The 18001-nt window shown below is 46.1% G+C and overlaps 1 pseudogene; it reads left to right on the top strand.

The window, feature by feature from the left end:
- The first annotated feature begins 13742 nt into the window (after positions 1-13742).
- Positions 13743-13948, top strand: LOC102431225 (annotated as a pseudogene).
- The last annotated feature ends 4053 nt before the right edge of the window (positions 13949-18001 follow it).

Raw genomic sequence — 18001 nt, 5'->3', positions numbered from 1 at the left:
CTGTCCTGAAGTCCGGCCTTGGCCAAAGCTGTGGTTTTTGTGGCGCTCCGCCATGTAATAGATGGAGGGGTGGCGCTGGCAGCCCAGCCCCTCCTCCCCGCCCGCCGAGCGTGCGCTGCAGGGGAGGGGGCGTCCCCACCTGGAAGCTGACAGCCGGGAAAGGCGGGCTCGCCGGGCCTCCGGAGCTCCCAGTGCCCTGCGCGGCAAGAGAGGGCTGCCCAGGACACTGGGGCACCGCTTGGCCGCCTGGAAGCCAGGCCCTCACCCGCCCCACCCACGACGGCCTGGACTTTGAAAGTGAAATAATTTTAGTTGTTGAACGTGGACAGGGTTTTGAATAGTAAAGGCCACTGTCTTCCCCAATTGTGAGCACCAACAGCGTCCCAAAGGCTGACACCACCCTCCCAGGCCTGTATTTTTTTTATCCTTTATCACCTTGCCAAAAGTATTCTTAGAAAGCTTTATTGTCTCTACATAACTTTTTAAGTATCTTCTTATAAAGAGAACCCCTTAAAACTCAGATTGACCTGTGCACAGTAGCATAACCTAGGCCCTGGGAGAAGGAAGGGCTGCTATCAGGCAGGTACATGTTTTGCTGTCCCCTGACAGACGTGGCCTCTCTGGGACCCATTTTAGAGCCTCCCCCGCAGCCCCCCCCCCCTCCCCCAAGGAGCACTCTACTGAAACCATTTATACAGAAGTACCCAGAATTAAGTTCTAGTTCAAGGAACTGCTGAGCACCAGTGGGTTGGTCACCATTGTGGATAAAAAGGCCACATGCTAACTTGACTAACTCAGGAAAGGTCTACATAGTGGTCTAGCAAACTCTAAGACCTAAAGTCACCACAGAGGATGGTCTGAAATGAAAACTTTAACTAAAAGTAGTATGGTGAGTAGTCACCTCCTAGGCCTGTATCTTCCCTGACAAGGTCAATCTTTACCTTAACTGAGCCTATTATCTTTAGTAATTTGTAACTTCCCTTTTTTTCCGGACCCCTCAGGGCACAACCAGATGCCCTTGACCAGTGGTCAGCAAACTCATTAGTCAACAGAGCCAAATATCAACAGTAGGATTGAAATTTCTTTTGAGAGCCAAATTTTTTAAACTTAAACTATATAGGTAGGTACATTGTTATTAACTTAATTAGGGTACTCCTAAGCTGGCCTTTGCTAAAAATGTCCTCAATCTGATTGAGGTACGTTCGCTGAGGTCGACCCCTTCCAAATCTCCCCTCCACACTCGTCTTGTATACTTGTTTCATCTATCTCCTTTCCGAAAACCAACTTCTGTGCATGGGAAGTTTCAATCGCACTGTAGGTGCGTGCCCGAACGTGGTATTTGGTGGAAGAGCCACACTCAAGGGGCCAAAGAGCCGCATGTGGCTCACGAGCAGCTGTTTGCCGGTTTGCCCACCACTGCCCTAGGCTCCAGGACAGATACCACTAATTCCTTCATTGCTATTGTTATCATGTTAATTGTTAACTGTTAACTATCCTGCACTCACCTAAGTAAATGAAGTAGGTGTCTATCATTTTACTTTTTATCCAATCCCAGAGGTTACCCCACCCCGCCACCCCCACCCCCGATTTGCTTTCTCCCACATCCCTAATCTATCACCAATGGATTTCAGGTAACACACTTACGTTATTATTGACTGTTAACTGTCCTGTACCCACCTAAGTAAAAGAACTATGTGTCTTATTTTACTTTTTTAATCAACCCCAGAGGTTTCCCGATTTGCTTTCTCCCGCCTCCCTAATCTATCACAAATGGATTTCATGTAACCCACTTACATCTCCTTCTTTGATTGTAATGTACAAAACAAGGTGAAAAACTGCTATTCTCCTGAGCATTATCACAATACATTGAGATTCTGCTTCCTGGCAATTGTTGACAGTTTGGCTCAAATAAACTCACAAAAATTTTTTACAGGTTCGAATGTTGTTTTTTGTTTGTGCTTTTTACGTAACACCTTAGTACTCTCCAGTATTGCACACTCAAAACTGACAGTGGCCCTAGCTGGTTTGCCTCAGTGGATAGAGTGTCGGCCTGTGGACTGAAGGGTTCCGGGTTTTATTCCGGCCAAGGGCACATATCCTGGTTGTGGGCTCATCCCCAGTAGGGGGCACGCAGGAGGCAGCCGATCAATGATTCTTTCTCATCATTGATGTTTTGATCTCTCTCCCTCTCTCTTCCTCTCTGAAATCAATAAGAATATATATATTTAAAAAAATGACAGTGATTCTATCTTTGAACCAAATTTCAAGATGGACAGACTGAAAGATGATATTAAATATTAACACCATCCACCTTTGGCTGTAATAATTATCATAAATACATTCTATCTCTGGTAGCTAAGGTATAAAACTTTTCAAAAGGAATTATGAAGAAAAGCAATTTCCTTCTAAAACAAAATCCAGAGACTTCACAATAAGCCTTGGAAGGGACTCTCCAAGTAGGGAGAGAGCACTGTACTGAGAATTTCCCCTTCCCCTTGGGATTTCCCTAGGAGGAGGGGGTGCTCTCATTTGAAAATCCCTTCCCAGCATTGGAGGAAGGATACTTTGCGATTCTTCTTAGCACTGGGGAATTTCAAAAGCTTCTCTAAATAGTAGGGGAAGCCATATGGAACAGAATTACAGGGTGGTGCAAAAGCATGCTTACAGTTGTGAGTGCTGAGACACAGGCTTTATTCTCATGTTATCATTCATTATTGTGTGGCCACACTAAGCCTGACAAGCTCAGAGGCCTGCATGGCGGCCTTAAAAACTCAGACACCTGGGGGGATAAGGACACATATGTGATACCTTAATCAATAAAGAAAGAAAGAAAAAAAACCTCAGACACCTAAAGTAAACACATAGGATGGTCTGAAATTAAAACTTTTTAAGTAAAAGCAGGTAGTCATATCCTATGCTAGAATCTTCCCTGATAGAAGTCAATCTTAATTAAACCTGTTTATTGTCTTTTTTAATCTAACATAACATACCTTTGTAATATCAGAGTAACTCCCCTTTTTAAGATCTCTCAGGGCTGCCCTACCTGTTTTGGCTCAATGGATAGAGTATCGGCCTTCGGACTGAAGGGTCCCAGGTTCGATTCCAGTCAAGGGCACATGCCTAGGTTGTGGGCTTGATCTCCAGTAGGGGACATGCAAGAGGCAACCAATCAATGATGTTTCTATCTCTCTCTCCCTCTCCCTTCTTCTCTGAAATCAATTAAAAAAAAAAAAAAGATCTCTCAGGGCACAGCCAGTACACCAGAGCAGAGACCACAAATCCTCTCTTTGTTATAGTTACAGTGTTAATTGTTGACTGTTAACTATCCTGTACCCACCTATGTAAAAGATGTATGTGTCTATCGTTTTTCTTTTTATCTAGTCCCAGAGATTCCCCTCCCTACTTTGCTTTCTCCCACTTCCCTAATCTATTACCAATAGATTTCATGTAACCCACTTATGTCTTCTTTTTTTTTTAAAAAAAGAATATATTTATTACGTGTATTCTGAGCATTGTATCTGTAAGTCAGTCTATAGACCAAGTGTGCCCATAAAGCCATGTACTCCGAGACTTCTATATGGTTTCCCAGAACTCCCCTAGTTTACTCACCACCTGTAGCAGGATTTCACTCTGTTTCATACATCCACTTGAACATGGTACCTGAGGTGTTTACTGTCCTGTACCAGGATCGGATCTCTATATTCAGCGCCCAACCCCATTCCTGCTCTCTGCCACCCTCCCCTTGCCCTCTGCACTGGCTTCCTTCCTGCAGGAGATTGGGACTTTGGACAGCTCAGCATCAATTCAATGGCATGCTGGGAGGTGGTGGAGTTCAACAGGGTGTGGGCAAACCATAGGCACAGAATTGCAGTCCCTGGGGAAGGACATCAAATCTAACCATGGAGTGTGTCAGATCTTTTCCTGCCCTGGACCAGGTTTGGAGAATCAAAGGATTCCCAGGTAATAGGCCAGTGACAATTTTAGGAGTGCAGAGTGGTGGGGGTGTCTGAGATGTCCTAGAAATTCTGTTAAAAATAGAGCATGGAGCCCTAGCTGGTTTGGCTCAGTGGATAGAGCGTTGGCCTGCAGACTGGAGGGTCCCAGGTTCGATTCCAGTCAAGGACACGTGCTCGGGTTGCGGGCTGGATCCCCACTAGGGGGCATGCAGGAGGCAGCCAATCAATGATTCTCATCATTGATGTTTCTATCTCTGTCTCCCTCTCCCTTCCTCTCTGAAATCAATAAAAATATTTTAAAATAGAGCATGGAAAAATAAGGTAATTCAGTCCCAAGATGGGGCATGGCAGCATGTACACTGGTAAGTTTCAATGGGCTCTAACTCTGGCCCCTGCAAAATGATACCTATTTCTCTGAGGCCCAGGTAGGACTCTATATCAGGCTGCAATGTCCTGCAGGATAAAATTTCCAGGCGCTGGCCAGTGTGGCTCAGTTTGGGTTCCAGTCCCCATCAGGGCACATTCCTAGGTTGCAGGTTCAATCCCCGTCAGGGCACATAAGGGAGGCGCCTGCCTGGTCAATGTTTCTCTCTCACATCAATGTTCCTCTCTCTCTCTCTCTCCCTCTCTCTCTCTAAACATCAATAAGAGCATATCCTTGGGTGAGGATTAATTTTTAAAAATCCCAGACAAGCCCTAACCGGTTTGGCTCAGTGGATAGAGCGTCGGCCTGCGGAATGAAGGGTTCCGGGTTCGATTCCAGTCAAGGGCATGTACCTTGGTTGCGGGCACATCCCCAGTAGGGGGTGTGCAAGAGGCAGCTGATCGATGTTTCTCTCTCATCGATGTTTCTAACTCTCTATCCCTCTCCCTTCCTCTCTGTAAAAAATCAATAAAATATTTAAAAAAAAAATCCCAAGCACAAGGGGCTTGGGAGGTCTTTCACAGGTGTATTCAGGGGGTTATTGCTAACTGGTAACAATGAGGAATCACTGTGACCTTCTGCCATCAGACATAAAACAAGCACTAAAATTTCAAAACCCTTTAGGTTTTTTATTTCAGAGAGGAAGAGATATAGAAACATCGATGATGAGAGAGAATCATTGATCAGCTGTCTCCTGCATGCCCCACAGTATGTGCCCTGACCTAGAATCAAACTGAGGCACTGTGCAGAGGTGTCAGAGCGGGAAGAGAGAGGCAGTGAACTGTGACCTCCTGGTTCATAGATCGATGCTCAACCATTAAGCAACACTGGTCGGGCTTCTCTTTTGATTGTAATTGAAAAGGAAAATGGGGTGGTGGGGGTGGTCTTACAACCTAGTTCAGTATCTGGTTAAAACTGTAGTCTTAGCCCTGACTGGTTTGGCTCAGTGGATAGAGCGTCGGCTTGCAGACTGAAGGGTCCCAGGTTTGATTCTGGTCAAGGGCATGTACAAAAAAACACACAAAAAACTGTAGTCTTACTTCCCCACTCTGACTGAACTTAGGCGGAGCTGCAGAGCCTAACCCCAGGGCCCCACCACAGCTGACTTGGTGGAGCTGCGGAGCATGCCCTCAAGGCCCCGCCAAGACTGACTTGGGCGGAGCTGTGAGGACTCTCAGGGGCCCACCACAGGAGGAGATATATAGGTCAAAGCCTCCCCACGAGTTCAGTTCAGGGTTTGGATCTGGAATTCCCCTGGACTAGCAGATCTGCGAAATAAAGGTTAAACTTTCCTCCCTCAGAGTGCTGGCTGAGATAGTTCTGCCACAACATTTGGTGCGTTGGCCGAGAAACATCAGTTGAGCTGGCTCTTAGGCCACTGCTGACAAGAGCAGACTTCGGGGCACTCGCTTTGGGCTCTGGGACCCAAGGAAGGCGCGCCAATGGCACATTTGCTGGTTCCTGAACTCACGGGGCCCAGAGGGACTATGGCAACTCCACACTCTGGCAGACGCAAAAGAGTCAGGAAACACCTTTCTGGGACTTCCCGGGAGGGAAGTCAAAATCAGACGTCTGAAACTGTAAGTTTTTCCCCAGGAAAACACGTCTGAGATCTGGCCTGTCCTATGGGACAGAAGAGGTAGCTGGCCCCTACCTAGGTAATTATTTACCTCAGGATAGCTCAGATCATCTGGAGGAACAGCTTCTAGACAGTATTCTCCGTCTCTGGGACTTCCTGGGAGGGAAGTAAAAACTCAGACTGGCTAAGGGTCCGAGTCTGGCCTGCCTTTGAAAAAAAGGTAAAAAAGAAGCATTCCTAAGCAGTTTTCTACTGCCTCTGTTCAGGGACTTGTTCTGTATCTCTGCAATTGAAACTGATTTGGTGAATGCAGGGTATTCTGTGGTATAAATGTGGCACACACCGGTGTAAAAGTGTTTATTTACTGTTGGGGTTTTATGTTTGTTTGTTTCTGTTTTTTTTTAAAAAAAAAACCTTCTAAACCTCTCCTGCATTTCTGTGATTCAAAGTTTTTAGTGGGAAATGTTATCTGTCTTTATTATTTAAACTAGAGGCCTGGTGCACAAAAATTTGTGCACTGGGGGGGGGGGGTCCCTCAGCCCAGCCTATGCCCTCTTGCAGTCTGGGACTCCTTGGAGGATGTCCACCTGCTGGCTTAGGCCCACTCCCTGGGGGATCGGGCCCAAGCTGGCAGTCAGACATCCCTCTGGCAGCCCGGCAGCCCTCGGGGGATGTCCACTTATCAGCAGGGAGCAGACCTAAGCTGCAGTTGGACATCCTTAGTGCTGCTGAGGAGGCGGGAGAGGCTCCCGCCACCACCACTGTGCTGGCAGCCATCAGCCTGGCTTGTGGCTGAGCAGAGTTCCCCCTGTGGGAGTGCACTGAGCACCAGGAGGCAGCTCCTGCATTGAGCATCTGCCCCCTGGTGGTCAGTATGTGTCATAGTGACCAGTCATTCCCAATCATTCTGCTGTTAGGGTCAATTTGCCTATTACCCTTTTATTATATAGGATAGAGGCCTGGTGCACAGGTGGGAGCCAGCGGGTTTGCCCTAAAGGGTGTCCTGGATCAGGGTAGGGGTCCCACTGGGGTTCCTGGCCAGCCTGGGTGAGGGGCTGAGGGCTGTTTTCAGGCTGGCCACAGCCCCTTCAGGGTGGGGGTTCCTACTGGGGTGCCTAGCCAGCCTGGGTGAGGGGCTGATGGCTGTTTGCAGGCTGGTCAAACCCCCCAGTGGGTGAGGGACTGATGGGTGTTTGCAGCTTGGTCACACCCCCTTCAGGGTGGGGGTCCCCACTGGGGTGCCTGGCCAGCCTGAGTGAGGGGCTGATTGCTGTTTGCAGGCTGGTCAAGCCCCTCCCAGTGGGGATCCTCACCCGATGGAGGTTTGGCCAGCCTGGGTGAGGGGCTAATGGCTGTTTTCAGGCTGGCCATATCCCCTTTAGGATGGGGGGTCCCGACTGGGGTGCCTGGCCAGTCTGGGTGAGGGGCTGAGGGCCGTTTTCAGGCTGGTCAAGCCCCCCAGCGACAGAACTTTGTAGCCTTGAGTGGAGCTCAGAGCCGGCCAGGGCGGGCAGTAAGCTTGGCTTCCTCCATCACTAGGGGCAACCCAAGCCTCCTGTTCGCTCCAGCTCCATGGCTGCCGGCTGCCATCTTGGTTGGGTTAATTTGCATATAGTTGCTCTGAATGGCTGGTGGGCATGGCTTAGCGTAGTGAAGGTACGATCAATTTGCATGTTTGTCTTTTATTAGTGTAGATATGTCTCTGTGTTTGTTTAAATTGTTTAGCTAGTGAATTTCTGTTTGTGTCTCTTAAAAATATGAATGTATTGCTAATCTGAGGAATGTTAATTATTTACATGTCACCTAAAAATTAAGGCTAAGAGTTCTAACTAACTGGAATGAAAGTATGGCTTTTGTGTAATGGAGGAAGATAGAGAGAAATGTTGAAAGAAAGTTGAATAAATGACAGGCCAGTAAGCCAGGACAAGTAGAATAGGGAAACTGAGATGGTTAAATAGCAAGTTGGAGCCATCTTATAAATCCTGTCTTCCCTAAATCAAGGAGCCATCATGTAAATCCTGTCTTAAATCCTGTCTTCCCTAAACCAAGGACACTTGGGAATAAATGATTTGCATTTTGCCTCCCTAAACAGAGGTTAAATAGCTTATGTCAATATACTCAGGGAGAATGATAGCAGGAATCTGATTAGTGTCATTTGCTGTCCACACCCAAGGACAAATGAAGTTAGAAAATAAGTCTTATTTTGATTAGTTCTTTTATTGAGGTTTTTTTTTTTTTTTTTAAAAAAGGAGGCAACCTGGTCCCTCCCTGCAACATTAGTAATAGCTCCTCCTCAAACTCTACTGTCTTAGAATGTAAGTTAAGGAATTTTAAAAAGGGGTTTATTGGGGACTACAGGGTAAAACTAGTCCCCTGGGAGTTACAAAGGATGTGTGTAATAGACTGGCCATCTTTTGGAGTAGGATGGCCACCGGAGGGCACATTGGATGTCCCCACGATCAGGAATGTTCACAGGAGACCCAAGTCATCCCGATCAGTTCCCTTATATTGACCAGTGGCTAGAAATAGCGGAGCTTAAGCCACTTTGGATCCGTTTTTCTGTATATAAGGGAAAAGGGCAGGCCCTTCAGAAGGAGAATAAGCCTCCTATTCAGTAGGAACCCCCTGAGGAAGCCCTGCCAGTTCTACCACCTCCATATGTGCCTCAAGCAGTACCCAGTGCTCCTTTGCCTAGCCAGGGAAGCTTATATACACCACCTCCTTCTGTCTCTCCCCAACCGGACTCTCGAGACCCAGTTGGATGATGTTTGTGCTCAGTTGATCAGGGACCCAAACCACTCCCGGCTTTCCAGATGCCTCTCTGAGAAATGCGGGGTCCTCATATAATTGAAGAAAATGGGACCCCACAAGAGGAGGGATTGGTCTTTTACTACCAGCTTTTCACTATGACCGATCTCTTAAATTGGAAGCATCACACTCCCGCTTATTCCAAAAAATCCTCAAGCCATGGTTGACCTTCTGGAGTCAATTTTTCAGACCCATAAGCCCACCTAGGTCAACTGGAAGCAACTCCTTCTCATGCTTTTTAACACTGAGGAACATATGAGAACAATAACAGAAGCTCAGAAATGGCTCCAGACCCAGGCCCCACCAGGGACATTAGACACAGACAGATGGGCCAAGGAGGCTCTCCCAGATGTGGAACCCAGATGGGACCCAAATTCAGAGGATGGGAGGGCCAGACTAGAGAGATATTGGCTGGCCTTCCTCCAGGGGCTCCAGGATGGGGCCAAGAAGCCCACTAATATGGCCAAAACCTCTGAGGTTTTCCAGAGGCCTGATGAAAGTCTGGCTAAGAACCATGCCCCAGTGCTAATTGATTTGAAGCCTGGGGCACGGCCTGTAAAACTTCGCCAGTATCCAATTCCAAGGAATGCACGCCTAGGTATCCAGGGCCACCTAGAAGGACTGCTTCAGTGTCAGTCTCCATGGAATACCCCTCTCTTACCTGTCAAGAAGCCTGGAACCAATGATTACTGCCCGGTACAAGACCTGCGGGCTGTTAATGAGGTCGTTATAACCCTGCATTCGGCACTGCCAAATCCATACATTCTCCTGGGACTCATTCCATCAGAAGCGGAATGGTTTACATGTCTAGATCTAAAAGATGCCTTTTTCTGCCTTCAGCTGGCACCCTCCAGTCAGCCCCTGCCTTCAAGTGGGAAAACCCAACCACAGGGGCTAAGGAACAGTTCACCTGGACCAGACTGCCACAAGCGCTCAAAAACTCCGTAACTCTTTTCAGTGGAGCACCAGCAGCAGATTTGTCCAAATTTCCAGGACAGGACGTGGGGTGCATTCTCCAATATGTAGACGACCTCCTACTGGCTAAATCCACGCAAACTCAGTGTTGGGAAGGAACACGAACCCTTCTAAGACTCTTAACTGAAACAGGTTACTGGGTGTCCAAAAGGAAGGCTCAAATCTGTCAGAGGGAAGTCAAATACTTAGGTTTCCGAATTACCCAAGGGAAATGAAGACTAGGGACTGAAAGAAAACAGGCAGCATGAGCCATACCAGTCCCCAGCACCCGGCGACAGATTTGGGAATTCCTAGGGGCAGCAGGGTTCTGTTGAATTTGGATCCTAGGATTCTCAGATCTAGCTAAGCCCCTCTATGAAGCCTTAAAAGAAGAGGAAAAGGCACCCATTAACTGGGGTCCTGAACAGGAAAAAGTCTTTGCGACCATAGAGACACAGGTCACCGAGGTGCCAGTCCTAGGGCCCCCAGATGTGACGCGGGACTTTAACCTTTTCATTCACCAGAACAACGGGGTAGCCCTGGGAGTTCTGACTCAGGAGTTGGGACCCTGGCAGAGGCCAGTAGCCCACCTCTCCAAACAAATTGACTCGGTTGCCTCTGGGTGGCCTCCCTGCCTCAGGACCCTTGCAGCCATGGCCTTATTAGTCAAAGAGGCAGACAAGTTCACTCTGGGACAGAACTTAAATGTTAAAGTGCCTCATGCTGTTGTGACCCTAATGCAGCAGTTCTCAACCTGTGGGTCGCCACCCTTTTGGGGGTTGAACGACTCTTTCACAGGGGTCACCTAAGACCATCGGAAAACACATATATAATTACATATTGTTTTTGTGATTAATCACTATGCTTTAATTATGTTCAATTTGTAACAATGAAAATACATCCTGCATATCAGATATTTATATTACGATTCATAACAGTAGCAAAATTACAGTTATGAAGTAGCAACAAAAATAATTTTATGGTTGGGGGTCACCACAACGTGAGGAACTGTATTAAAGGGTCGCGGCATAAGGAAGGTTGAGAACCACTGCCCTAATGGAAGCTAAGGGGCAGCATTGGCTGACTCATGCTCAGATGACTCAATACCAAGGGCTCCTATGTGAAAATAGATGAATAAGATTGGAAGCAGTAAGAACTCTTAATCCTGACACTTTCCTACCCATCGCAGAGGAAACCCCTGAGCATAATTGTCTAGAAGTCCTAGAGGAGGTTTACTCCAGCCGGCCAGATCTAACAGATAGGCCTCTACAGAATCTGGACTTAGTATTGTTCACAGATGGCAGTAGCTTCCTAGATGAAGAAAAAAAGATGAGCCGGGTATGCAGTGGTATCAAACTTTGAGATAATAGAGGCACAGGCCCTGCCTGGAGGATGGTCTGCGCAGAGGGCAGAACTTTGGGCCCTAGTCAGAGCCTTAAATCTCAGTAAGGATAAGTGCGCCAACATCTACACTGACTCCCACTATGTTTTCCTACCCTGCATATCCATGGGACCATATACAAGGAAAGGGTGCTCCTGACGGTGGGAGGAAAAGGAATAAAAAAATCAGAATGAGACCTTGAAGTTACTAGAAGCAGTCTGGGAGCCCAAGGAAGTAGCAGTCATCCATTGTAGAGGACACCAAAAAGGAAAAGACTCAGTGTCAGAAGGGAACTGTCGCACAGATGTAGCGGCAAGGCTAGCTGCTTAAGGAGCAGGCAGTGCTATCGCAGATCATGCTGATTCCTAAATTACCTGAACCTCCGAAATACACCCCTCAAGAAGAAGAATGGGCCCAACGAGAAGGGGGTAAAAGGATGAAGGAAGGTTGGTGGATATTCCCAGATCATAGGGTCTATGTTCCAGAACAGTTAGCTCATAGAGTAGTCCTCCAGAACTTCAGTTTTTGTCTGCACCTTTTCAGGTAGGGTTGAGGCATATCCTACGTGCACAGAGAAGGTGAGAGAAGTCACTAAGGCGTTACTGAAGGACATAAGTATGCGGTATGGAATGCCATTAACCACAGGGTCAGATAATGGCCCACCCTTTGTAGCTGAGGTAGTACAGCAGGTAGCTAAGGCCTTAGGAATTAAGTGGAACTTACATACAGCCTACAGGCCCCAGAGTTCAGGGAAAGTAGAACACATGAACTGGACTCTCAAGCAGGCTATGGCTAAGCTATGCCAGGAGACGAACTTACCCTGGACAGATATCTTACCACTTGTGCTCCTGTGGGTGCGCTGTGCCCCGAGAGCCAGGGTAGGGTTCTCTCCATTTGAAATTCTATATGGCAGACCCCCTCCCTTAATTCGGCCAAAGGGAGATTTGGGGGAAATAGAGAACTTAGAAATTCAGAAACAACTACAAGGACTTGGGAAAACTATCCTTCAAGTCCACAGATGGGTTACTGATTGATTGCCTATCTCTCTAGGAACAGCTGTGCACCCTCACAAGCCTGGGGACCAGGTTTGGGTAAAAGATTGGAAAAAGGAACCCCTTGAGCCAATCTGGAAGGGACCTTATCCAGTCGTACTAGCCACCCCCTCAGCTTTCAAAGTTGCAGGACTGAACACCTGGACCCACCACTCCCAGGTAAAAGCAGCCCACCAGCTGTACAATCAGTATCCAGAGTGGAAGGGGACCTCTGACCTGAACCACCTGCTGTGGATAATCTTTAAGAAGACGGTAGATCTGGCTGACCCAACCTGAATCTCCTTATCCCCCCTATCTGGGTAATTATTGTTTTTGGTTTTTTTTCTAACAGTTTTATTCTGTCTTCATACAAGTGTCACCGGAACCCCAGACTGGTACCAGGAGGAGAACTTCTCTGCCCTTGCTACTCAGACTACCCCCTTGGGGAAGATAATGAAGACTCCGGATACTGAACCCCCTTTTTTGTCACCCTCCTTCAGCAGGAAGTAGCTAGCGTGGTCGTCGACCTTATCCCCAATTCCTGAGTCTTTTGTAATCCCCAAGGCTAAGAATAGCTTGTGGAACTAGAGGGGGGAATGAAAAGGAAAATGGGGGGGCTTGCAACCTAGTTCAGTATCTGGTTAAAACTGTAGTCTTACTTCCCCACTCTAACTGACTTGGGCAGAGATGCAGAGCCTAACCCTAGGGCTCCACACTTAGGCGGAGCTGCGGGGACCCTCAGGGGCCCACCACAGGAGGAAATATATAGGTCAGAGCCTCCCCACGAGTTCAGTTCAGGCTTTGGATCTGGAATTCCCCTGGACTAGCAGATCTGCGAAATAAAGGTTAAACTTTCTTCCCTCAGAGTGCTGGCTGATCATTCTCCCATGCATTCTGCCACAACATAATGTATAAAGTAAGATGCAAAACTTCCATTCTCTGGAGCATTTTCTCAATCTGTTGAGATTTTGCTTTCTGGCAATTGTGGACAGTTTGGCTCAAGTAAATTCACAAAAATTCTCTACAGGTTTGAATGTTTCTTACATTGACAATTGTATTTTCTATACAAACAACTGTAAACTTATGCTCCACCCTGTTACATGAATCATAAAAACAGTGACACTTATAATGTATGTATCCTATCATACTTCTTACCGGAATGCTTTTGCCCAGCCTCAATCAAATACTACCTTTTTCATTCTAAACTTTGACTATCTAGGACAGTGATGGCGAACCTTTTGAGCTCGGCGTGACAGCATTTTGAAAAACCCTAACCTAACTCTGGTGCCGTGTCACATATAGAAATTTTTTGATATTTGCAACCATAGTAAAACAAAGATGTATATTTTTGATATTTATTTCATATATTTAAATGCCATTTAACAAAGAAAAATCAACCAAAAAAATGAGTTCACGTGTCATCTCTGACACGTGTGTCATAGGTTCGCCATCACTGGTCTAGGACTAGACCCATTTGAAATGTGGCTAGTGCAAACTGAGATTAAAATACACATTAAATTTTGGCCCTTGCTTCGCTGCCCCACTATCTGGCCCATTGGACCCATGACAGGCCGACTCAACTACCAACAAATCTGCCCGGTTCTCATGCATGTCTGGTTCCTCCAGCATTACCACTTCGTAGAAAGTGCTTCAACAGCTCCAGCTGGAGGTGGGACTCAACCCTTGAAGGTTTCCCAGGCTACTGCAGATTTGAAAAAATTCTGTCTGTAGAATGCTCAACATGACCCCCTGCTGACTGGAGTGTCTTTAAGTATCAATCCCTTCAGACCCCAGAAGGTCTATTCCTTTTTGTAGTGAAATGAATCTTTGAAGGCATTCCAAACTACTTTTCTTGAACCAGTGAATATTCAAAGAGAGCTAAATTTGAAGCCTGTACAAAAAGTTTACCCTATAACATGTGCCATACTGTTAGGGGCAGAAATAGAATATTGGGGACTAGCTATGGTTATGGGAAATATCAATCATGCCCTGTAAACCATGATTGCCTTATGTTGGTTAAAGAAAGGACATTCTAACTTGTCTGAGAGTTGTAAGCCCCCCAGACCTGGGAGTCAACCTTGGAATGTGGTCCATTCTCATTCAAGAACTGCCTATTATCATGGAAAGATTAACAACCTTGTTGCCCAAACAATGGAGTCCCACCCCAGCCTGATTAGCCTCCTTCCCCAAGCCTGTAATCTCTACTTCCCCATGTAATCCTTGTCCTACCCTATATAAGCAACTGGCTTATGGGGGAAGGGAGGGCTGCAGAGCAGATTTTTGTGGATGACCTGCTGCTCTCATACTGTCAGCATTATTGTATGATTGTACGCTCATGTATGATTCAAATCTGCCTTTGCTTCCTTGACTCAAGTAGTGACAGGCAACCGGGACCCATTGGTTGTCCGATTTCAATCCCACTTCTAGGAATATATCCTAAGAAACCCGAAACACCAATCATAAAGAATGTTTGCCCCACTATGTTCATAGCAGCACAATTTGCAATAGCTAAGATCTAGAAACAGCCTAACTTCCCATAAGTAGATGAGTGGATAAAAAAGCTGTGGGACATTTATAGAATGGAATACTATGCAGCAGTAAAAAAGATCTCTTACCCTTCGAGACAGCATGGAGGGACCTGGAGAGCATTATGCTAAGCAAAATAAGCCAGTCAGAGAAAGACAAGTATCACATGATCTCACTCATGTGGAATCTAATGAACAAAATAGATCCAGAGACCTAGAACAGATTGCAGAATATGGGGGGAGGGGGGGCGGGGTGTTGTTTGGGAAGAAATCAACCAAAGAACTGTATGCATATATGCATATCCCATGGACACAGACAATAGGGTGATGAAGGCCTAGGGTGGAGGGTGGGGGAGGGCTAGAAGGAGCTAATAGGGGTGATGGGGGGTGGGGGAAACATATGTAATACTTTCAACAACAAAGACTTTTTTTAAAACCACCAAAAAAACCCCAAACAAACAAACCCCAAAGACCCAAAGGTTAAAGAAACAAACATGCACCGAATCAGGCAGCTGCCCTTCAGGGAAGCCTACAGGTGTACTCCGTGGAGAAGATGAGACAGGGTGGGGAGGAGTGGGATAGAGTGGGATAAGATGGGTGAGGCTCCCTGTCTGAAAACAGACTTATATTTATCAGATACAAATTGAAATAGGAATTTTTAGGAGTGAAATAGGCAGATTTAGGGAAATTTTAGAATTGGGGGTCCATGAAAAAATACAGGGCTATACAGTTGCAAAAGGGTACATTTCCATAAGACAAGAGAGACTGAGAGAAATTACATTTCCATAAGACAAGGGAGCAGCAACAGTTATATTTCCGTAATACAAGGGAGAGGCAGCAGTTACATTTCCATAAGACAAGGAAACTGGGAGTAGCAAAAGGTCTATATTTACAAAACAAAGAAGGAAAAAGAAAGTCCAGAGTCCAGAGGGAGGAGGGCCACACATGTCCTGTGTGATGTTTGACCTTTGAGTTCAGGAGTTATTATAGTAACCAATTCAAAAGGGAATACTGACCAATCAGAAGGGATACCAGGACATAGGGACATGCAGCCTTTATAAACAGTGGAAACAGATAGTTGGTGGGACTCTTTCCTCCTCCCCACGTGGGAGTCTGTACTTGTTCTTCCATAAATTTCCACCTTTGCTATACCATCTTTTATCCATGGATTTATTCTTCGACTCCGATGGACAAAGAATCCGGGGAACCATCCTGCCCAGGGTAACACTGCTTTCCAGTCCAAAAATCCAGTGTCAGAATTCTCATATTTGAAGTTTGTTAAGTACAAACTAAACTAAAACATAATTTTAAAAAGGAGTCTGTTGTATAGTGCAAGTCCCACGATCCCTAACCAAAATCCTTGAGGTCAGATGTGTTTCAGAATTCATAGTGTGTTTATTTGTTTATTTGTATAACCTTACTAGTAAACTCAGTGGGGGTTGGGGCCACTCCCAGTAATTAAACATTAATATTTCTGCAGTGAAATCTATGCATTGTCATACAAAGTGGGATAAATGAGTAAAATTAACCTGTCTGCTGGATCAAGTTTTGCTAACAATTTAGTTTTAATGACAAACAAAATAAAATCAACTTTTGGTTTTCAGAGCTTTTTGGATTTCAGAAATCTAGAAATGGAATCAAGGGCCCATACTTGGATATAGGGCCTAGCCTTCTATCATAATACAATTTTTAAAATGCAATACTCAAGTTTTCTGTGCCTTGTTTTCTTTTATAAAACAAATTAGAGTATGCACACATCTTCAAAATTAGGTAATAAAATGTTTGTTACCTCTTTTGTTCAGTATTTTATTATTGAGATAACTAATTGCTGGAAATAATCCCCTGGGTTGGCACTTGTAAGAAATATGTCTCTGATTTATCTTCATAGAAAAGAAACAGTATGTGGCCAGGAGGCTGCTGCTGAATTTCCCCAGAGCAAACCGGATGTGGGGGTGGGGAGAGAGGATGAGAGCTGTGCACGAGGCTGACAGCACCTGTCCTAAGAAGATTCTTCTAGACCAGCGGTTCTCAACCTGTGGGTCGCGACCCCTTTTGGGGTCAAACAATCATTTCACAGGGGTCGCCTAAGACCATCAGAAAACACATATATAATTACATATTGTTTTTGTGATTAATCACTATGCTTTAATTATGTTCAATTTGTAACAATGAAATTGGGGGTCACCACAACATGAGGAACTGTATTAAAGGGTCGCGGCATTAGGAAGGTTGAGAACCACTGCCCTAGACAAAGGGAGGTGGAGGCAACTAGAGAAGGCCCCAGCCCATTTTTAAAAATAACCCAATGGGAGACAGCAAGACCTAGCTGACCTATTAGGAAATAGGTGATCAAATAGTACTCAGCCAATGAGGAACTGGAGGAAGGTCTAAATATATAGGCTATGTTTCTTGCTCTACTCATGATCCTGTACAATGGATGCCTGTTCTTGAGAGTGTTATTAAAAGTCTCATTTTCGCCATGCTTCTGTTTCCCAGTCCGTCGTTTGAAATTTGGACGGGTGAGCCATTTCTCACACACTGAGCACTCTTTCTTGATTAGGGTCTTCAACAGCAAACAAACACAAGCCCAGACAAAATGATGATGGTTTCTTTTGTCAGTTTTCCAGACGGTTTCCCTATTTATACCACTCTGCTGGTATCTAGGGCTCCACAGTGTCCCCACAATCCCCACATCCTGCTTGGTCCTGACTCATTCAAGAGCCTGTCTCCCTGATGTTGCCCAACCTCCTGTCTCTAAATCAAAACCTGTGGATCAGCTATTTACATGATAAAGTCAATAATCAATACACTAATTCATGCAAATGTATTAACAGGCCTATTGAGTCTTAAACTTGCTCTCCATGATAAAACAATTTCTATTTTGCCAGGGGCATTTAAAAAACAATGCTTGCCCTGACTGGTTTGCTCAGTGGTTGGAGCCTCGGGCCAGAGGACCAAAAGGTTGCAGGTTTGATTCTGGTCAAGGTCATGCACCCTGGTTGCAGGTTCTGTCCCCAGACAAGGCAACCAGTTGATGTGTCTCTCTCACACTGATGTTTCTCTCTCTCTCTCTCTCTCTCTCTCTCTCTCTCTCTCTCAGAGAGAGAAGCTCTGAATATGCTAATATCTGGGACCCCTCGGGGAATGTCTGACTGTTGGACATCCCTCTCATAATCCCTCAGCCCGGCCTGTGCCCTCTCGCAGTCTGGGACCCCTCGGGAGATAACGACCTGCTGGCTTAGGCCTGCTCTCCAGGTGGCAGAGGCAGGCCCAATCCCTAGGTGCAGCCCCTGGTCAGGCTCAGAGCAGGGCCGATTGGGGAGTGGGGTGCCGCCCCATCATG

This window comes from Myotis lucifugus, unplaced genomic scaffold (genome assembly GCF_000147115.1).
Source record: "Myotis lucifugus unplaced genomic scaffold, Myoluc2.0 scaffold_19, whole genome shotgun sequence".
NCBI lineage: Eukaryota > Metazoa > Chordata > Mammalia > Chiroptera > Vespertilionidae > Myotis > Myotis lucifugus.
The sequence above is the reverse complement of the archived record's forward strand: the minus strand, read 5'-3'. Positions and strand labels throughout refer to the sequence as shown.